Consider the following 13,266-nt stretch of genomic DNA (forward strand, 5'->3'; position numbering starts at 1 on the left):
ACAGCTGCGGCACTAGCAACGATACCGCTAGCGGATCTATCAATACGTAGCGTCACCACCGCCACTCGCGGAGAGAAAAGCTCGAAAGCAGCTGGACGAGAAAGGTGTGTGTGTGGTGCTGGCTTGTTGGGCTGACAGGACAGGACATGAGTGGTGGTAAACATCGACAGCATGGCCGTTGACGACTGGTGGTGGTGGTGGTGCTCGTGCCGGGAAGTGTCGTCTGGTGATTAACGATCAGGGTGTGTTCTTCACTGGCGTTTGTGTGTCTGTTTCTCTGAACCAAGTGTCCTGTACACAGAGTAGATCCAGCACCAGAAGGCAGCCTGCATCGTTTACCTTGTTCAGTGATTCTTGCACTGTGTTGCCGTGTAATTCAGTTGAAACAGATTCTAACGATGTAGCCGTATAATCTCCTTGAAACAGGGATTTTGCAACGTAACTATGTTATTTATTTGAAACAGAATGGATACAATGTAGTCCTACTGTTTCGTTTTTAGTTTCGGAACAGATTCTGTACTGTTACCGTGTGACTTAATCGAAGCAGGTTTCTACGATGCATGCGCAGAACTTTGATGGTGAAGTGGGGAGATTCTATATACTCCACGGTATAACTACGACCATAGAAAGTCCAAGTTCAGGTGAACACTCCACAGTGTAGCTCATAACTTTGGTGAAGCACTGTGTAACAGTATAAGTGACACAGTAGATATTCCAGAACGTACCCGTGAATCAGTATTACATACGTAGCCTACGAAGGAGATAATTATTTTAAAAAAATTTAAAAAAAAAAAAAAAAAACCACCACCACCAGCAACAACAACAACAACAACAAAAACAACATTTTGCTAAAGCGTTGAGGATGTGTCCAAACTGATTCAACACTATTTTTAAACTCAGAGCCAAATTGAGAATTGTTGCCGATCTGAAAGTAAATCTATAGATTAAAAAAAAACGCATATTTATTTACTTTTTCCCCACAAATATCGTAAAGCACGTAGTGTGTAGTTTTTCTTTTCTTTTTCTTTTTTTCTTTCTACTGCTTTTGAAATTCAGGAGAGTTTGGATTTCTTCATCTTCAGTGAAATGGCTTCCAGTGGTGACAAGAAAGTGCGTGAGTAACGGAGAGTTGGAATCGCGTGACAACAGGACGTGTTTGTGTGTGTGTGTGTTTGTGTCAACGGCTTGCGTCATGATCTGCTGACAGCGGCGTTTACCTGCACGTGAGGGAGGAAGGAGTGAAGGGGGGCGGGGGGTGGAGAGAAGAGAACCTGTGGATGGCCTTGACAGGTAATGGTGTTTCTTCCTTTCTTTAGTTTAGCATCTTTTCACTGTTAATTGTTAAGTGATATTGACGGAACAGGTAATGGTTTTGATCTCTCTCTCTCTCTCTCTCTCTCTCTCCCCCTCTCTCTCTCTCTCTCGCTCGCTCGCTGTGTGTGTGTGTGTGTGTGTGTGTGTGTGTGTGTGTGTGTGTGTGTGTGTGTGTGTGTACGACTACTGTTTACTATTTTGTCTGACTTTTATAGTACCATTCGTGTCTTATACAACTTTTTGCAAACTGGTTTGTCTCACTCCGACAACTCTATACTACACACTCCACAGCATCTTCAACACTCGCTTGCCCAGCCCCAACTTCCACAACAGCATATACAGGATTAAATGTGAACCCATATTTAATGCAGTAGCGATAATAACTTTGGATAATCTTGGGATTCACACTGTTATTTCCCAATTTCTGTAAACAAAATTAATCTGGGTTGACATTTCTTGAATATATAATGTAACATTTTGGTTATAAAAAACACACACAAAAAATACAAGGTTATTATCTAAAATAGTTCCCGAGTATTTGTAATCACTGGCTCTTTCAACAGTATCACCATCTTTATCACAGGAGTTTGATACAGGCAATTTCGAAAATATGTTTACATTTCTTTCTATCTACAGACAATTTCGACATTTTTTGTCTACTTTCAGGCAGTAGGAGCACTTCCCTATTGTTCTTGACTGCCGGGGCTGGCACCAAAGCTTCCCTGCGTGCACTCCGGCGGTCCTTAACTCAATTTGGTCTTCGTTCTGAGAATAGAAAGCTGAAGACTGCAGAAAGTTGGTGATATCTATGTCCCTAAACCAGGAAGAAAGAGAGGAGAAAGTGTCAAGGGAAACCATAAATGAGTCAGGTTTCTGAGACAGTGCCATGTTCATCTGTCCCACGGTTGCTCGAAAACTCACTGGTTAACTCACTCAGTACGGCCAGTCCTCTCTTCTCTATACAGACACCTCGGATGTCCAGTGGGTGTCTGAATGACCCAACCTTTAGCTTCCGTCGTCAGAACTGTGGTATTCTTTGTCAACATTCACCTCTTCAGTATAAGAGCCTTCCGCTTGCAATATTTTGGTGATGGTAATTGGGGTGAAACGCTGTAAACGTCGTCTCTTTCGCCGTCCGTATGGAGAGAGTTGACCAGCCGCATTCCTCTTCCCTGCTTCTCTCTGTCTGTCTGTCTTTCTCTGTCTGTCTGTCTTTCTGTCTCTCTCTCTCTCTCACTCTCTCTGCCTCTGTGCGTGCCTCTGTCTCTCTCTCCATCTCTGTCTCTTTGATGGTCTCTCTGTTTCTGTCTCTCTGTCTGTCTGTCTCTCTGTTTCTCTCTCCATTTCTGTCTCTTTGGTGGTTTCTCTGTTTCTGTCTCTCTGTCTGTCTGTCTCTCTCTCCATTTCTGTCTCTTTGGTGGTTTCTCTGTTTCTGTCTCTCTGTCTGTCTGTCTCTCTCTCCATCTCTGTCTCTTTGATGGTCTCTCTGTTTCTGTCTCTCTGTCTGTCTGTCTGTCTCTCCATCTCTCTTTCTCTCCTTCCTTTTTGTCCCCCTCTCTTTCTTCGCCCCCTTCTCTCTTCCACTCTCTCTCCCCTTTCTCTCTCAATCTCTCTCTTTCTCCAGCTCTCCCTTTCTTCATCTCTCTCTCTCTCTCTCTCCCTGTGCCTCTCCCTTTCTCTTTCTCTCTGCCTCTATCAATCTCTCTCTTTTCTCTCTGTTTCTCTCTCTCTCTGTGCCCCCCCCCTCTCTCTCCCTCTCTCTCTTCCTCTCTCTCTGTGCTTATTTCTCTCTCTCTCTCTTTCTCTGTGCCTCTCTCTCTCTCCTCACTCTCTCCTCCTCTCTCTTTCTGCATATCTCCCTTTCTCCATCTCTCACTCTTCCCTCTCGCTTCCCTCTCTCTCTCTCTCTCTCTCTCTCTCTCTCTCTCTCTCTCTCTCTCTCTTTCTCTGTGCCTCTCTCTCTCTCCTCACTCTCTCCCCCTCTCTCTTTCTGCATATCTCCCTTTCTCCATCTCTCACTCTTCACTCTCGCTTCCCTCTCTCTCTCTCTCATCGTCTCTGTAACTGCCTGTTTCTCTGCATTCTCCCCGTCTCAAAACGCTATCGTCAAAGGAAACATACTGTTGAAGGCTCTCCCTCTCTCTGCCTCTGTCTCTATCTCTGTCTGTCTCTCTCTTTTTCTCTCTCTGTTCTTCTTATCTCCCCTCCCTTCTCTATGATTTTTCCCCTTCTCGTTTGATTTTATGTCATGTTTATTTGCAATTTATTCGTTTACATTTCCCCCCATTTTTTTTTCCTTTTGAAGTCTGGATGAAAAAAAAAAGCATTGTCGCTTATTCTATATTACCCTCAGAAATAAAATTCATTCATTCATTCATTCATTCATTCATTCTCTCTCCCTCTGTATATCTCTCTCATTGTCTGTTTAACTTTCTGTCCGTTTCTCTGATTCTCCCAGTCTCACAACAGTATCGTTATAGGAAACGTACTGATACAGACAGACTGAAATTGTCCTCAGTGCCAAAACGTAAGGCAGGAAATGAAGACATATTATTTTCGTGTTTTGCTGCCCTGATTTAAGTTCATTAAAAGAACGGAATATATCCTATGTGTATGATAGTCAGTCGTATCTGATTATGACCATCAGAACAGCAGAGGAGGCAATTGCTGTCCCGACTATCTGGGATAGAATTTGATTTTAGTGGAGAGTGTCTTGCCCATGCTACATCCCCGCTCTTTCGGCCAAGACGGTTTTAAGACAGTCGGCGTTGGGGTGGTTCCCAAAGGCCAGCTAACCCCCAAGGCTGCAGTACTAAGAGCCAGTGCAATTTTGCCTCCAATTTTAGAGTCATAGTCCTTCACAGAAGATCCTATTTACAGTTCTAACAATTCCCAGATCTGTTGCGGCTACTTTTTACTGAGCTTGGCATTCGTGAAAGAAAGTATTGTAATAGATTTGCCAATTTACCTACATGAAACATTCCAGTTCTGAAACATTATGATGTTATTATGCCATTGTGCCTTTTCTGACTGTGTTTGACCTTGTGCACTTGTGTGAATTTTTGATAACGTGGTACACTGCACCACTGCACCATTATTCTGAGCGGCAATGGCCTATAATGAATAAAAATGTTTTTTTCTAAATCATCCCAATCTAAATCTGTCCCTATCCCCGTGTGTGTGTGTGTGTGTGTGTGTGTGTGTGTGTGTGTGTGTGTGTGTGCGTGCATGCGTGCGTGCGTGTGTGTGTGTGTGTGTGTGTCAGTCAGTCAGTCAGTCAGTCAGTCTGTCTGTCTATCTATCTTCTCCCTCTCTTTCTCTCTCTTTGAATTAATTCCACGCCCTACTGACAGCAACTGTTGCAGGTAAATACCACAGCGAAGGAACAACATGACCCGATGGACAAATGTCAGTCAGTCGTTCACCTTGAGTTGATCCACACACCTTCTCTCTGAAAATCAATTTATCATTGAAACACACACACACACACACACACACACACACACACACACACACACACACACACACACACACACACACACACACACACACACACACACACACACACACACACACACACACACACACGGACACAAACACACAAGCATGTGCAGAGTGTTGGCTTAAATGAAAAGCGGATACAATCCCAGGCACCAGGTTAGAATGGCCATGAACGGTGGTCTGGGTGCATGTCTTTCTCACATACCTGAAAGGATGAATCCATCAAGGAATCGTGTGCAGTGTATGTTCGGCACACACACACACACACACACACACACACACACACACACACACACACACACACACACACACACAGAGAGAGTTAAATAAATCAGCATTGGCCAGGAAACCAAAAACAAAAACAACAACAACAGCAATAACAGCAACAGAAACAACAACAACGACAACAGCAACAACAACAGCAACAAAACTGACTAGAGTGTGATGGGAAGAGACATTGGGCATGGGACGCTATACAGAACAGCTGTTCACCAGATTCCTCCAGGTCTGTGGTCGTCTGTCTTTGCGAGTGGACTTCCCGTCCCTTCTGCAATGTTGCCAGTCCAGCTTCTTCTTCTTTTTTCTTTTTTTTTCTTTATTGCTTTTTTCTGTCTTTCTTTCTTACTTTCCTATCTTGCCCCTTGGATAATTGCACGCTGCTGGTCAGGCATCTGCTTGGTAGATGTGGTGTAGCGTATATGGATTTGTCCGAACGCATATTATATATATATTATATATATATATATATGTGTGTGTGTGTGTGTGTGTGTGTGTGTGTGTGTGTGTGTGTGTGTGTGAATGTATGTACAAAATAATGTAAAAAAAAAAAAATAAAATAAAAAATCCCGATGAGGGGAAAAGTAAACGTTGGCTCCTGTTAAACAAGGTAATCAATGGGCGTCAAAAGCAACAGTTTGCCGGCAACCTGACATTGATAACTGGGCTCTTTAGCTTTTTATTTTTTTATATTTTTTTTCTCTCCCCCACCCATCAGCTGCTGGGACAGTGACTGGAGCAAGGAAGGGTGTGGCTGTTCGGTGTGGAGGAACCAGGCTGCTGTGGCATGAGGATGGTGAGGTGAAAAGCAACTGTCTCCAGTGACGTTATTTCCTCTCACAACGATACGCGAATGAAGTTAACTCTCTCCTTACGAACGGCGAAAGAGACGACGTTAACAGCGTTTCTCCCCAATTACCACCACCAAAATATTACAAGCGGAAGGCTCTTACACTGAAGAGGTGAATGTTGACAAAGAATACCACAATTCTGACGACGGAAGCTAAAAGTTGGATCATTGAGACACCCACTGGACATCCGAGGGGTCTGTGTAGAGAAGAGAGGACTGGCCGTACTGAGTGAGTTAACTCTCTCCTTACGAACGACACAACGATACGCGAATGAAGTTAACTCTCTCCTTATTATTATTATTACTACTACCTTTTTTATATTATAATTATTATTTATTTATTTATTTATTTATTTATTTATTTATTTATATAAGCTTATCTATTATTTATTCACCTTTATTTTATTTTATTTTATTTATTTATTTTTTTCTCAAGGCCTGACTAAGCGCGTTTGGGTTACGCTGCTGGTCAGGCATCTGCTTGGCAGATGTGGTGTAGCGTATATGGATTTGTCCGAACGCAGTGACGCCTCCTTGAGCTACTGAAACTGAAACTGATCTCTCCTTACGAACGACAAAAGCGGCGGCGACGATAACAGCGTTTGACCGCTGCTGACATCATTAATATGTTAGAAGCGGATGGTTCTTCTACATTGAAGGGGCTGACGAAGACAAAGATATATCGTATTTTTGACGTTGAAAGCTTGCAGTCGGGTCTATTCATACATTCACTGGACATCAGATAGGGTTTGTGTCGGGAGAGGGGGTTGGGGGTGTGAGGGGAGAGAAAGGGAAAAGACTTACCGTCACGAATGAATTAAAATTTAAAGAATCAAGTTATAAAACTTCAGCCTTTGACCCCTGTCGGAGTATTGACAGTGTAAAGATGAGACAGTTTTTGTTGTTGTTGTTGTTTGTTTGTTTGTTTTTTGTTATTGTTTTTTTGCTTGTTTTTTTGTGTGTTTTTTTGTTTGTTTTGTTTTGTTTGTTTTTGTTTTTTGTTTGTTTGTTGTTGTGGTGGGTTTTTTGTTGGTTTTTTGTCTTGTTTTTGTTTTATTTTTTGTTTGGTTAGGTTTTTTTGTGTGTGTTTTTTTTTTGTTTTTGTTTTTTTGTGGGGGGTGGGGGGGTGGGGTTGTTGTTTTTTGTTTGTTTGTTTTTTTGCGGTGGCCATTCCTGAAAGTCTGCGAATAAATCTCCAGGCAGTAAAGTAACAAACCGCTAACAAACAATTATTTAACTTACGAACGGTTCGTAGGGTGTCATAGCCGTTGTGTGGAGTAAAGCAAATAAAAATACAAGCGACCCAGAGCATAGAGAACAAAGTCCTAGTTCCAAAAGTGCAGTATCTAAAAAGAAAAAGAAAAAGACCAATAATGATGATGGTGACGATGTTGATAATGATGATGATTAAACACACACACACACACACACACACACACACACACACAGTAATCCCTTCGCCCTTTCAGCCCGAACCCTCTCCACTCATGACACACATCCGTCTAAAACCATTTGATGTGAATAGCCTGTCAAGCTGAAGAACCATCACACACATTCGCTCAAACAACGTAGACACAAACGCAAATACGCAACTAACATTTACCCACATTGAAAGAGCCATGGTGCTACTCCGCAGGAACACGAGAACAAAATAAATAAATAAACAATTTAATTTATAAAAAAAAAAAAAAAAAAAAGATTAAGAAACAAAAACAAAAAAACCCACCTCCACCCCGTTTCTTCGTTTCCATGACAGACACTGGTGATGTGGACAGTCTTATAAATAAAATATGGGTTAGTCGGGTACTGTGTTCGTGCTGTTGATCGTGACTCTACTCCGCGCAGATCTATACTGTCGTGTCGTGCGTTTCCCCAGCTTCAGCTCCTCGCTGCCTCCTCCTTCCTCTTCCTCCTCCTCCTCCCTTCTCCTTCCTCTTCCTCCTCTCTCCTCTCTTCTCCCTCCTCTCCCCGTCCTTCTTCTTCCTTCTCCCTTCTACTTGCTGCTATGCTATGCTGTTTGTGAGCTTTTGTGGTGGGGTCCCTAACCGGTTACGCAATCTTAACGGGGAGACTTGGACTGTGGGGGGGAGGGGAGAGAGAGGAGGAGGAATTTTGTTTAATGTCCCGTCACACATATCGGTGATTGAAGACATTTTGTTAAAGTATTTATGAATACATCTGAGTATTATCGGTTAGAAGGGGTGGGAGATGTGGATGAATGGAGGGTTGGGAGAAACTGGGCAAATGAGGGTAAAAATGAGGGTGAAATTTGGAAGAAAAAACAACAACAACAACAAAACAACTATAAATACAGTTACAGGAAATTACTTAAAGGACTTCGTAAAAGAGAAATCGTTAAACTGACAAGCGAAACAACTGATAATGAGAGAGTATAATATCATCAACAAAACAAAACAAACAAACAAAAAAAAAAGATAAGGAGACGGTAGGTTGGGAGGAAAGAGAGGGGGTGGGGGTTTGGGATGGTAGGGGAAGGGGGGAGGGGGTGGGGGAGGATGCATACACGGAGAGTTACAAAACTGATGAGTTCATGATGATTATTTAAGGCAGGATCTTTCTACTACCCCACCACCACACCCCTGCACCCACCCTTGAATTGTGTGTATGGGGTAGGAGGGGGCGGAGGCGGGCAGGGGGGACGAGGGGGTGGGGGCTGGGGGGTAGGGGGCTCCAGGGGTTAGGGATAGTCTGGGATTTGGTGGGGGACGGGTACGGGGGGGGGGTAGGGTGAGGTGCGTGTTAATTCAGGGAATCGTTATGTCATGATTATGATGGCTGCTTGTTACGTTTCGTGAAGAAGAAGTTATTATCGTGGTTAGGACAACCGATGTGTTTATTATTATTATTGTAGTGGCCTACTACGCTATATGCTTCTGCTAGAGGTTTGTTTTTTTTTTCTTCTGTATCGTGTATTCCATGACATTTTGCGACCTCTTGTTCTTTCATTAAGTTTTCTTTTCTTTTTCTTTTTTTCCTTTCTTTTTTTTTTTTTTTTTTTTCATCATTCAGTGGAGCGATAGCTTCTTTCTTTCACGTGGCCCTGGTTGCTGTTGTACGTTAGCTGTTGCTGTTGTGATTTGTAAGTTCTTGCCCGAGATGTGCCACACCGCCACACGTGCCACAAGCCAGGCGCCACACCCACATTGCAAGCAGCAACGTTGGTTGTGTGTTCAGAGGGAAAATGGTGGGGGGGGGGAGGGGGGCGAGAGAGAGAGAGAGAGAGAGAGAGAGAGAGAGAGAGAGAGAATGCATGTTTAATGCATTTTAACCATGGGCATATGTACATGTATCGGAAGTCTGTGGAAAGGTATATAAGCAATTAGAGCGAAATATAATCAAAGAAAGAGAGAAACAGAGAGACAGACAGACAGAGACACAGAGACAGAGAGACACGGGAACGTGTGTGGAGAGAATGGATTGGAGAAGAGGCGCTCAAAAGAAATTATGATACTTAAACTATCAGCAACAACAAAAACCATGTGCGCTGTGGATAGTTGGACGACAACGATAACGAAGACGACGACGACGAAGAAGAAGAAGAAGAGGAGGAAGATTGATTGATTGATTGATTGAATCTTTAATGGGTAAAGAATTAGGCACAGTAAAGGCCTTTTTACAATTCTGCCCATTTAACGAAGAAGAAGAAGAGGAGGAGGAGGAAGAAGAAGTAGGAGGAGGAGGACAACAAAAACAGCAACAAGAGCAAGACGAACAAGAAAAAGAAGAAGAAGAAGAACAAGAACAAGAAGAAGAACAAGACCAACAAGAATAAGAACAGGAATAATAATGATAATAAATAATAATAATAATAATGGATACTTATTTAGCACACTATCCAGAAATCTGCTCTAGGTGCTTTACAAAAACGCTTTGTTAACATAAAAGATTACATCTATGTTACATACACACACCAAAATGTGACTACACACACACACACACACACACACACACACACACACACACACACACACACACACACACACACACACACACTGCATACATACATTTTAACAATACATCTGTATCTAACAGCTACCCTAACACATACGCACAGAATGAAGAAGAACAAGAACAACAACAGCAAGAACAAGACCAGTGGCAAGAACAACAAGAACAATGACAAGAGGGTTGCGACGAGTCGAAAAACAGAAGTGATTCCAGTATTTTGATCGTAAGAGAAATATATCATGCTGTTTTGTCACTGAAAATATCGCGGTTGACTTGTTGCAAGGCGATTACCTTGGTCCGTTGATTTTTGTCTCTTTCCATTATAAACATTCGCAGACACACAGACACAGACACACACGCACGCACACAGACACAGACACGCACACACACACACACTAGATGTGTGTGTATACTATATATATATACACATATATATATATATAGAGAGAGAGAGAGAGAGAGAGAGAGAGCGAGAGTTAGTGTGTGTGTGTGTGTGTGTGTGTGTGTGTGTGTGTGTGTGTGTATCTGGGTTTGTTCCATGTATCCTTTAATTACCCGTGTGCTGGCTGAATCGGTAGCATAAGCAGCATTGATTGACTTGAAGTTATGTACCTTTGTGTATGGAGAGAGGTATCACTCTTTATTGTTTGTTTAAGAGACGTGTGGCTCATATATTGAGAGAGAGAGGATAGAGATAATGAGGAGGAAGGAGGAGGGATAGTGGTGGTGGTGGTGGTAGGAAAGAGGGGGTTGTGGTGGAGGGAGGAAGGAGGGTGTTGATGGTGGTGGTGGGAAAAAGAGGGGGTGGTAGGAGACACACACACACACACACACACACACACACACACACACACACACACACACACACACACACACAGAGAGAGAGAGAGAGAGAGAGAGAGAGAGAGAGAGAGACTCAGAAGATGTTGAGAGTGATTAAGAGAGAGAGAGACAGAGAGAAAGAGACAGAATCAGAGAGAGACCCAAGAACCACACAAAAGACTACCAGAGAGAAATTGACAGACACAGACACAGAGAGACACAGACCGATACAGACATTATATCGTATCATAATCTGAAGTCTACCCGTCATTTTACCAAGACATTGCTTTGACCTATTTTGTGGTTTCCAAATAGACCCCAGATCAATCGAAGGGACGCTTTTGCTAATAGCTTCCTCACCATAAAGGTCATGAAATAAGACAGGTGTGTCAGCTAAGACAGCGTTTTTTGTGTGTGTTTTTTTGTTTGGTTGGTTGCTGTTGGGTTTTTGTTGTTGATGTTGTTTTTTTCGAGTGAGAGAGCATAAAAGACACAGCCATTGACGTCATTGCCGGTGCAAATATGCGTGATTGTGTACCAGCATTAAATTTGGTATCTTGGAAACAACGATGTCCTCATTGCACAAAGAAAAAAGAAAAGAAAAGAAAAAATAACGCTGTTCGTCGTCAGAAAAGACGTGGTTGTGAATGACGTTATTGACTAAATGACGTTGTTGGCTCAACGTCTCTGTGTTGGGAAAAAAAACAAAAACAAAAACCAAAAAAACAAAAAACTGGACATGGGTTAGTGAGGTGACGGATGAACCATTGAGTCAAACAATGATGTCGTTTCCTGTTTCAGTGTCCTAATTTTCAAGCATATCTGAAAGTGACACTGCCTAAAGTAAATCTTGTGGCCATTTTTATGTGCTTTTCTTGCTCTGTTTTGAGGGTTTATGTTCTTAACTTTGAAAAAGATTCCGTTGCTACACTAACGTGCAGCCATTTTATCATGTCCACAAATCGTCGTCAGCAAAGACGCATTCGTTCCGTCATTGACACTAATATCATAGTGTCTGCGCCAATCTGCCCCCACCCCCCGCCCCCTCTCTCTCTCTCACACACACACACCCTCTCTCTCTCTGATTTTCTCTGTCTCTCTATCTCCCCCCCCCCCCTCTCTCTCTCTCTCTCATATTCTTTCAGCGTTCAGCATTCTCTTTCGTTCGTTTGTTCGTCCACTCTCACTCTCTCTCTCCCCCCCTCTCTCTTTGCCTCTCTCTCTCTCTCATTGCGTGTGTGTGTGTGTGTGTGAAGGAGGAGGGGAAATGGAGGGGGTTGAGGTGTGATGGGATGAGGGACAGGGGGAAAGGGGGGAGGAGAGGGTGGTTGTCGTGGATACGGCTGAGTCAGCGCTTGTGTCTTTAGTTGGTTTTTTTTTTTGTTTGTTTGTTTTTGCGTCGATAGTCGTGATCTGGTTTGAAGAGGTGGGGGAGGGGGTAGGGGAGGGGTGCGGAGGGAGTGGGGGGAGGGGCTTCTTTTGTTGGTGGCGTTGTTGTTGTTTGTTTGTTTGTCTGACTTTTTTTTTCTATATATGGCAGATTATTTTTGTTCTTCTACGCTTTGGGTCAGAATTACACACACACACACACACACACACACACACACACACACACACACAAACGCGCGCGCGCGTACACGTACGCACGCACGCACACACACACACACACGCACATGCACGCACGCACGCACACACACACGCACACACACACACATTGTTTGAATATCGAACGAGGAAGATATGCAAACATTCCCAGAGAAGAGAGGTTATGTGATATATGTGAAGTTGTTGAAGATGAATTACATTTCTTAGATACGTGTATCTCATTTCATAATTTGCGAAACCATCTAATCACAACTGTACAGCAGTATGATCGTCAATCAAATGTGATCTCTAGAAAAATATAAAACAATATCCTAAAACCAAGTGTTTTAATCACCTGCGATTACTGTCAAAAGCACTCGCCAACTATGTATTTCAGTGCATGCGTATTAGATGACCGTTTATTTCTTTGTTCCCGTTGTTCTTTGTTGTGTCTATTAATCCTTCGGGATTTTATGACAATAAATGAAGTCAAGTCAAGTCAAGTCAAGTCAAGTCAAGTCACACACACACACACACACACACACACACACACACACACACACACACACACACACACACACACACACACACACACACTCACACAGGGAAGTTTCAACGACAACAACAACAACAAGTGATATTCATCTTGAATGGGGAATAATGTAATCGCGTGTGCACATCCACTCTGACAGAGACAGAGACGGGAGACAGAGACAGACAGACACAGAGAGACATAGCCAATAAATAATGTCGAGGACATGATGATAATATTGTCGCCGGCGACAACCAGTGCTGACGTCCACCTCACGTTGCGACGACCTGTTTGGTAGACAGACAGACAGACAGAAAATCGATCACAAAGGCTGTTTGAGTGGTAACTGCACTCCAATGGTGGTAGCTACCCTTAGTCGACTCCCCTTACCTACTGACTCCTTTAATACCCCCCCTCC

At 43.0% G+C, this 13,266-nt stretch overlaps 1 protein-coding gene across 1 annotated transcript in view; it reads left to right on the plus strand.

Annotated features, from left to right (window-relative positions):
- LOC143297680 (uncharacterized) overlaps positions 1-13,266 on the plus strand; it is a 103,388-nt gene continuing 90,122 nt past the window's right edge. The window contains exon 1 of the mRNA XM_076610100.1: positions 1-1,290. The gene's annotated coding sequence lies outside the window, so the exon portion shown is untranslated. The remainder of the gene's footprint in view (positions 1,291-13,266) is intronic.

The sequence above is a fragment of the Babylonia areolata genome, chromosome 23, assembly GCF_041734735.1.
Source record: "Babylonia areolata isolate BAREFJ2019XMU chromosome 23, ASM4173473v1, whole genome shotgun sequence".
Lineage (NCBI taxonomy): Eukaryota > Metazoa > Mollusca > Gastropoda > Neogastropoda > Buccinidae > Babylonia > Babylonia areolata.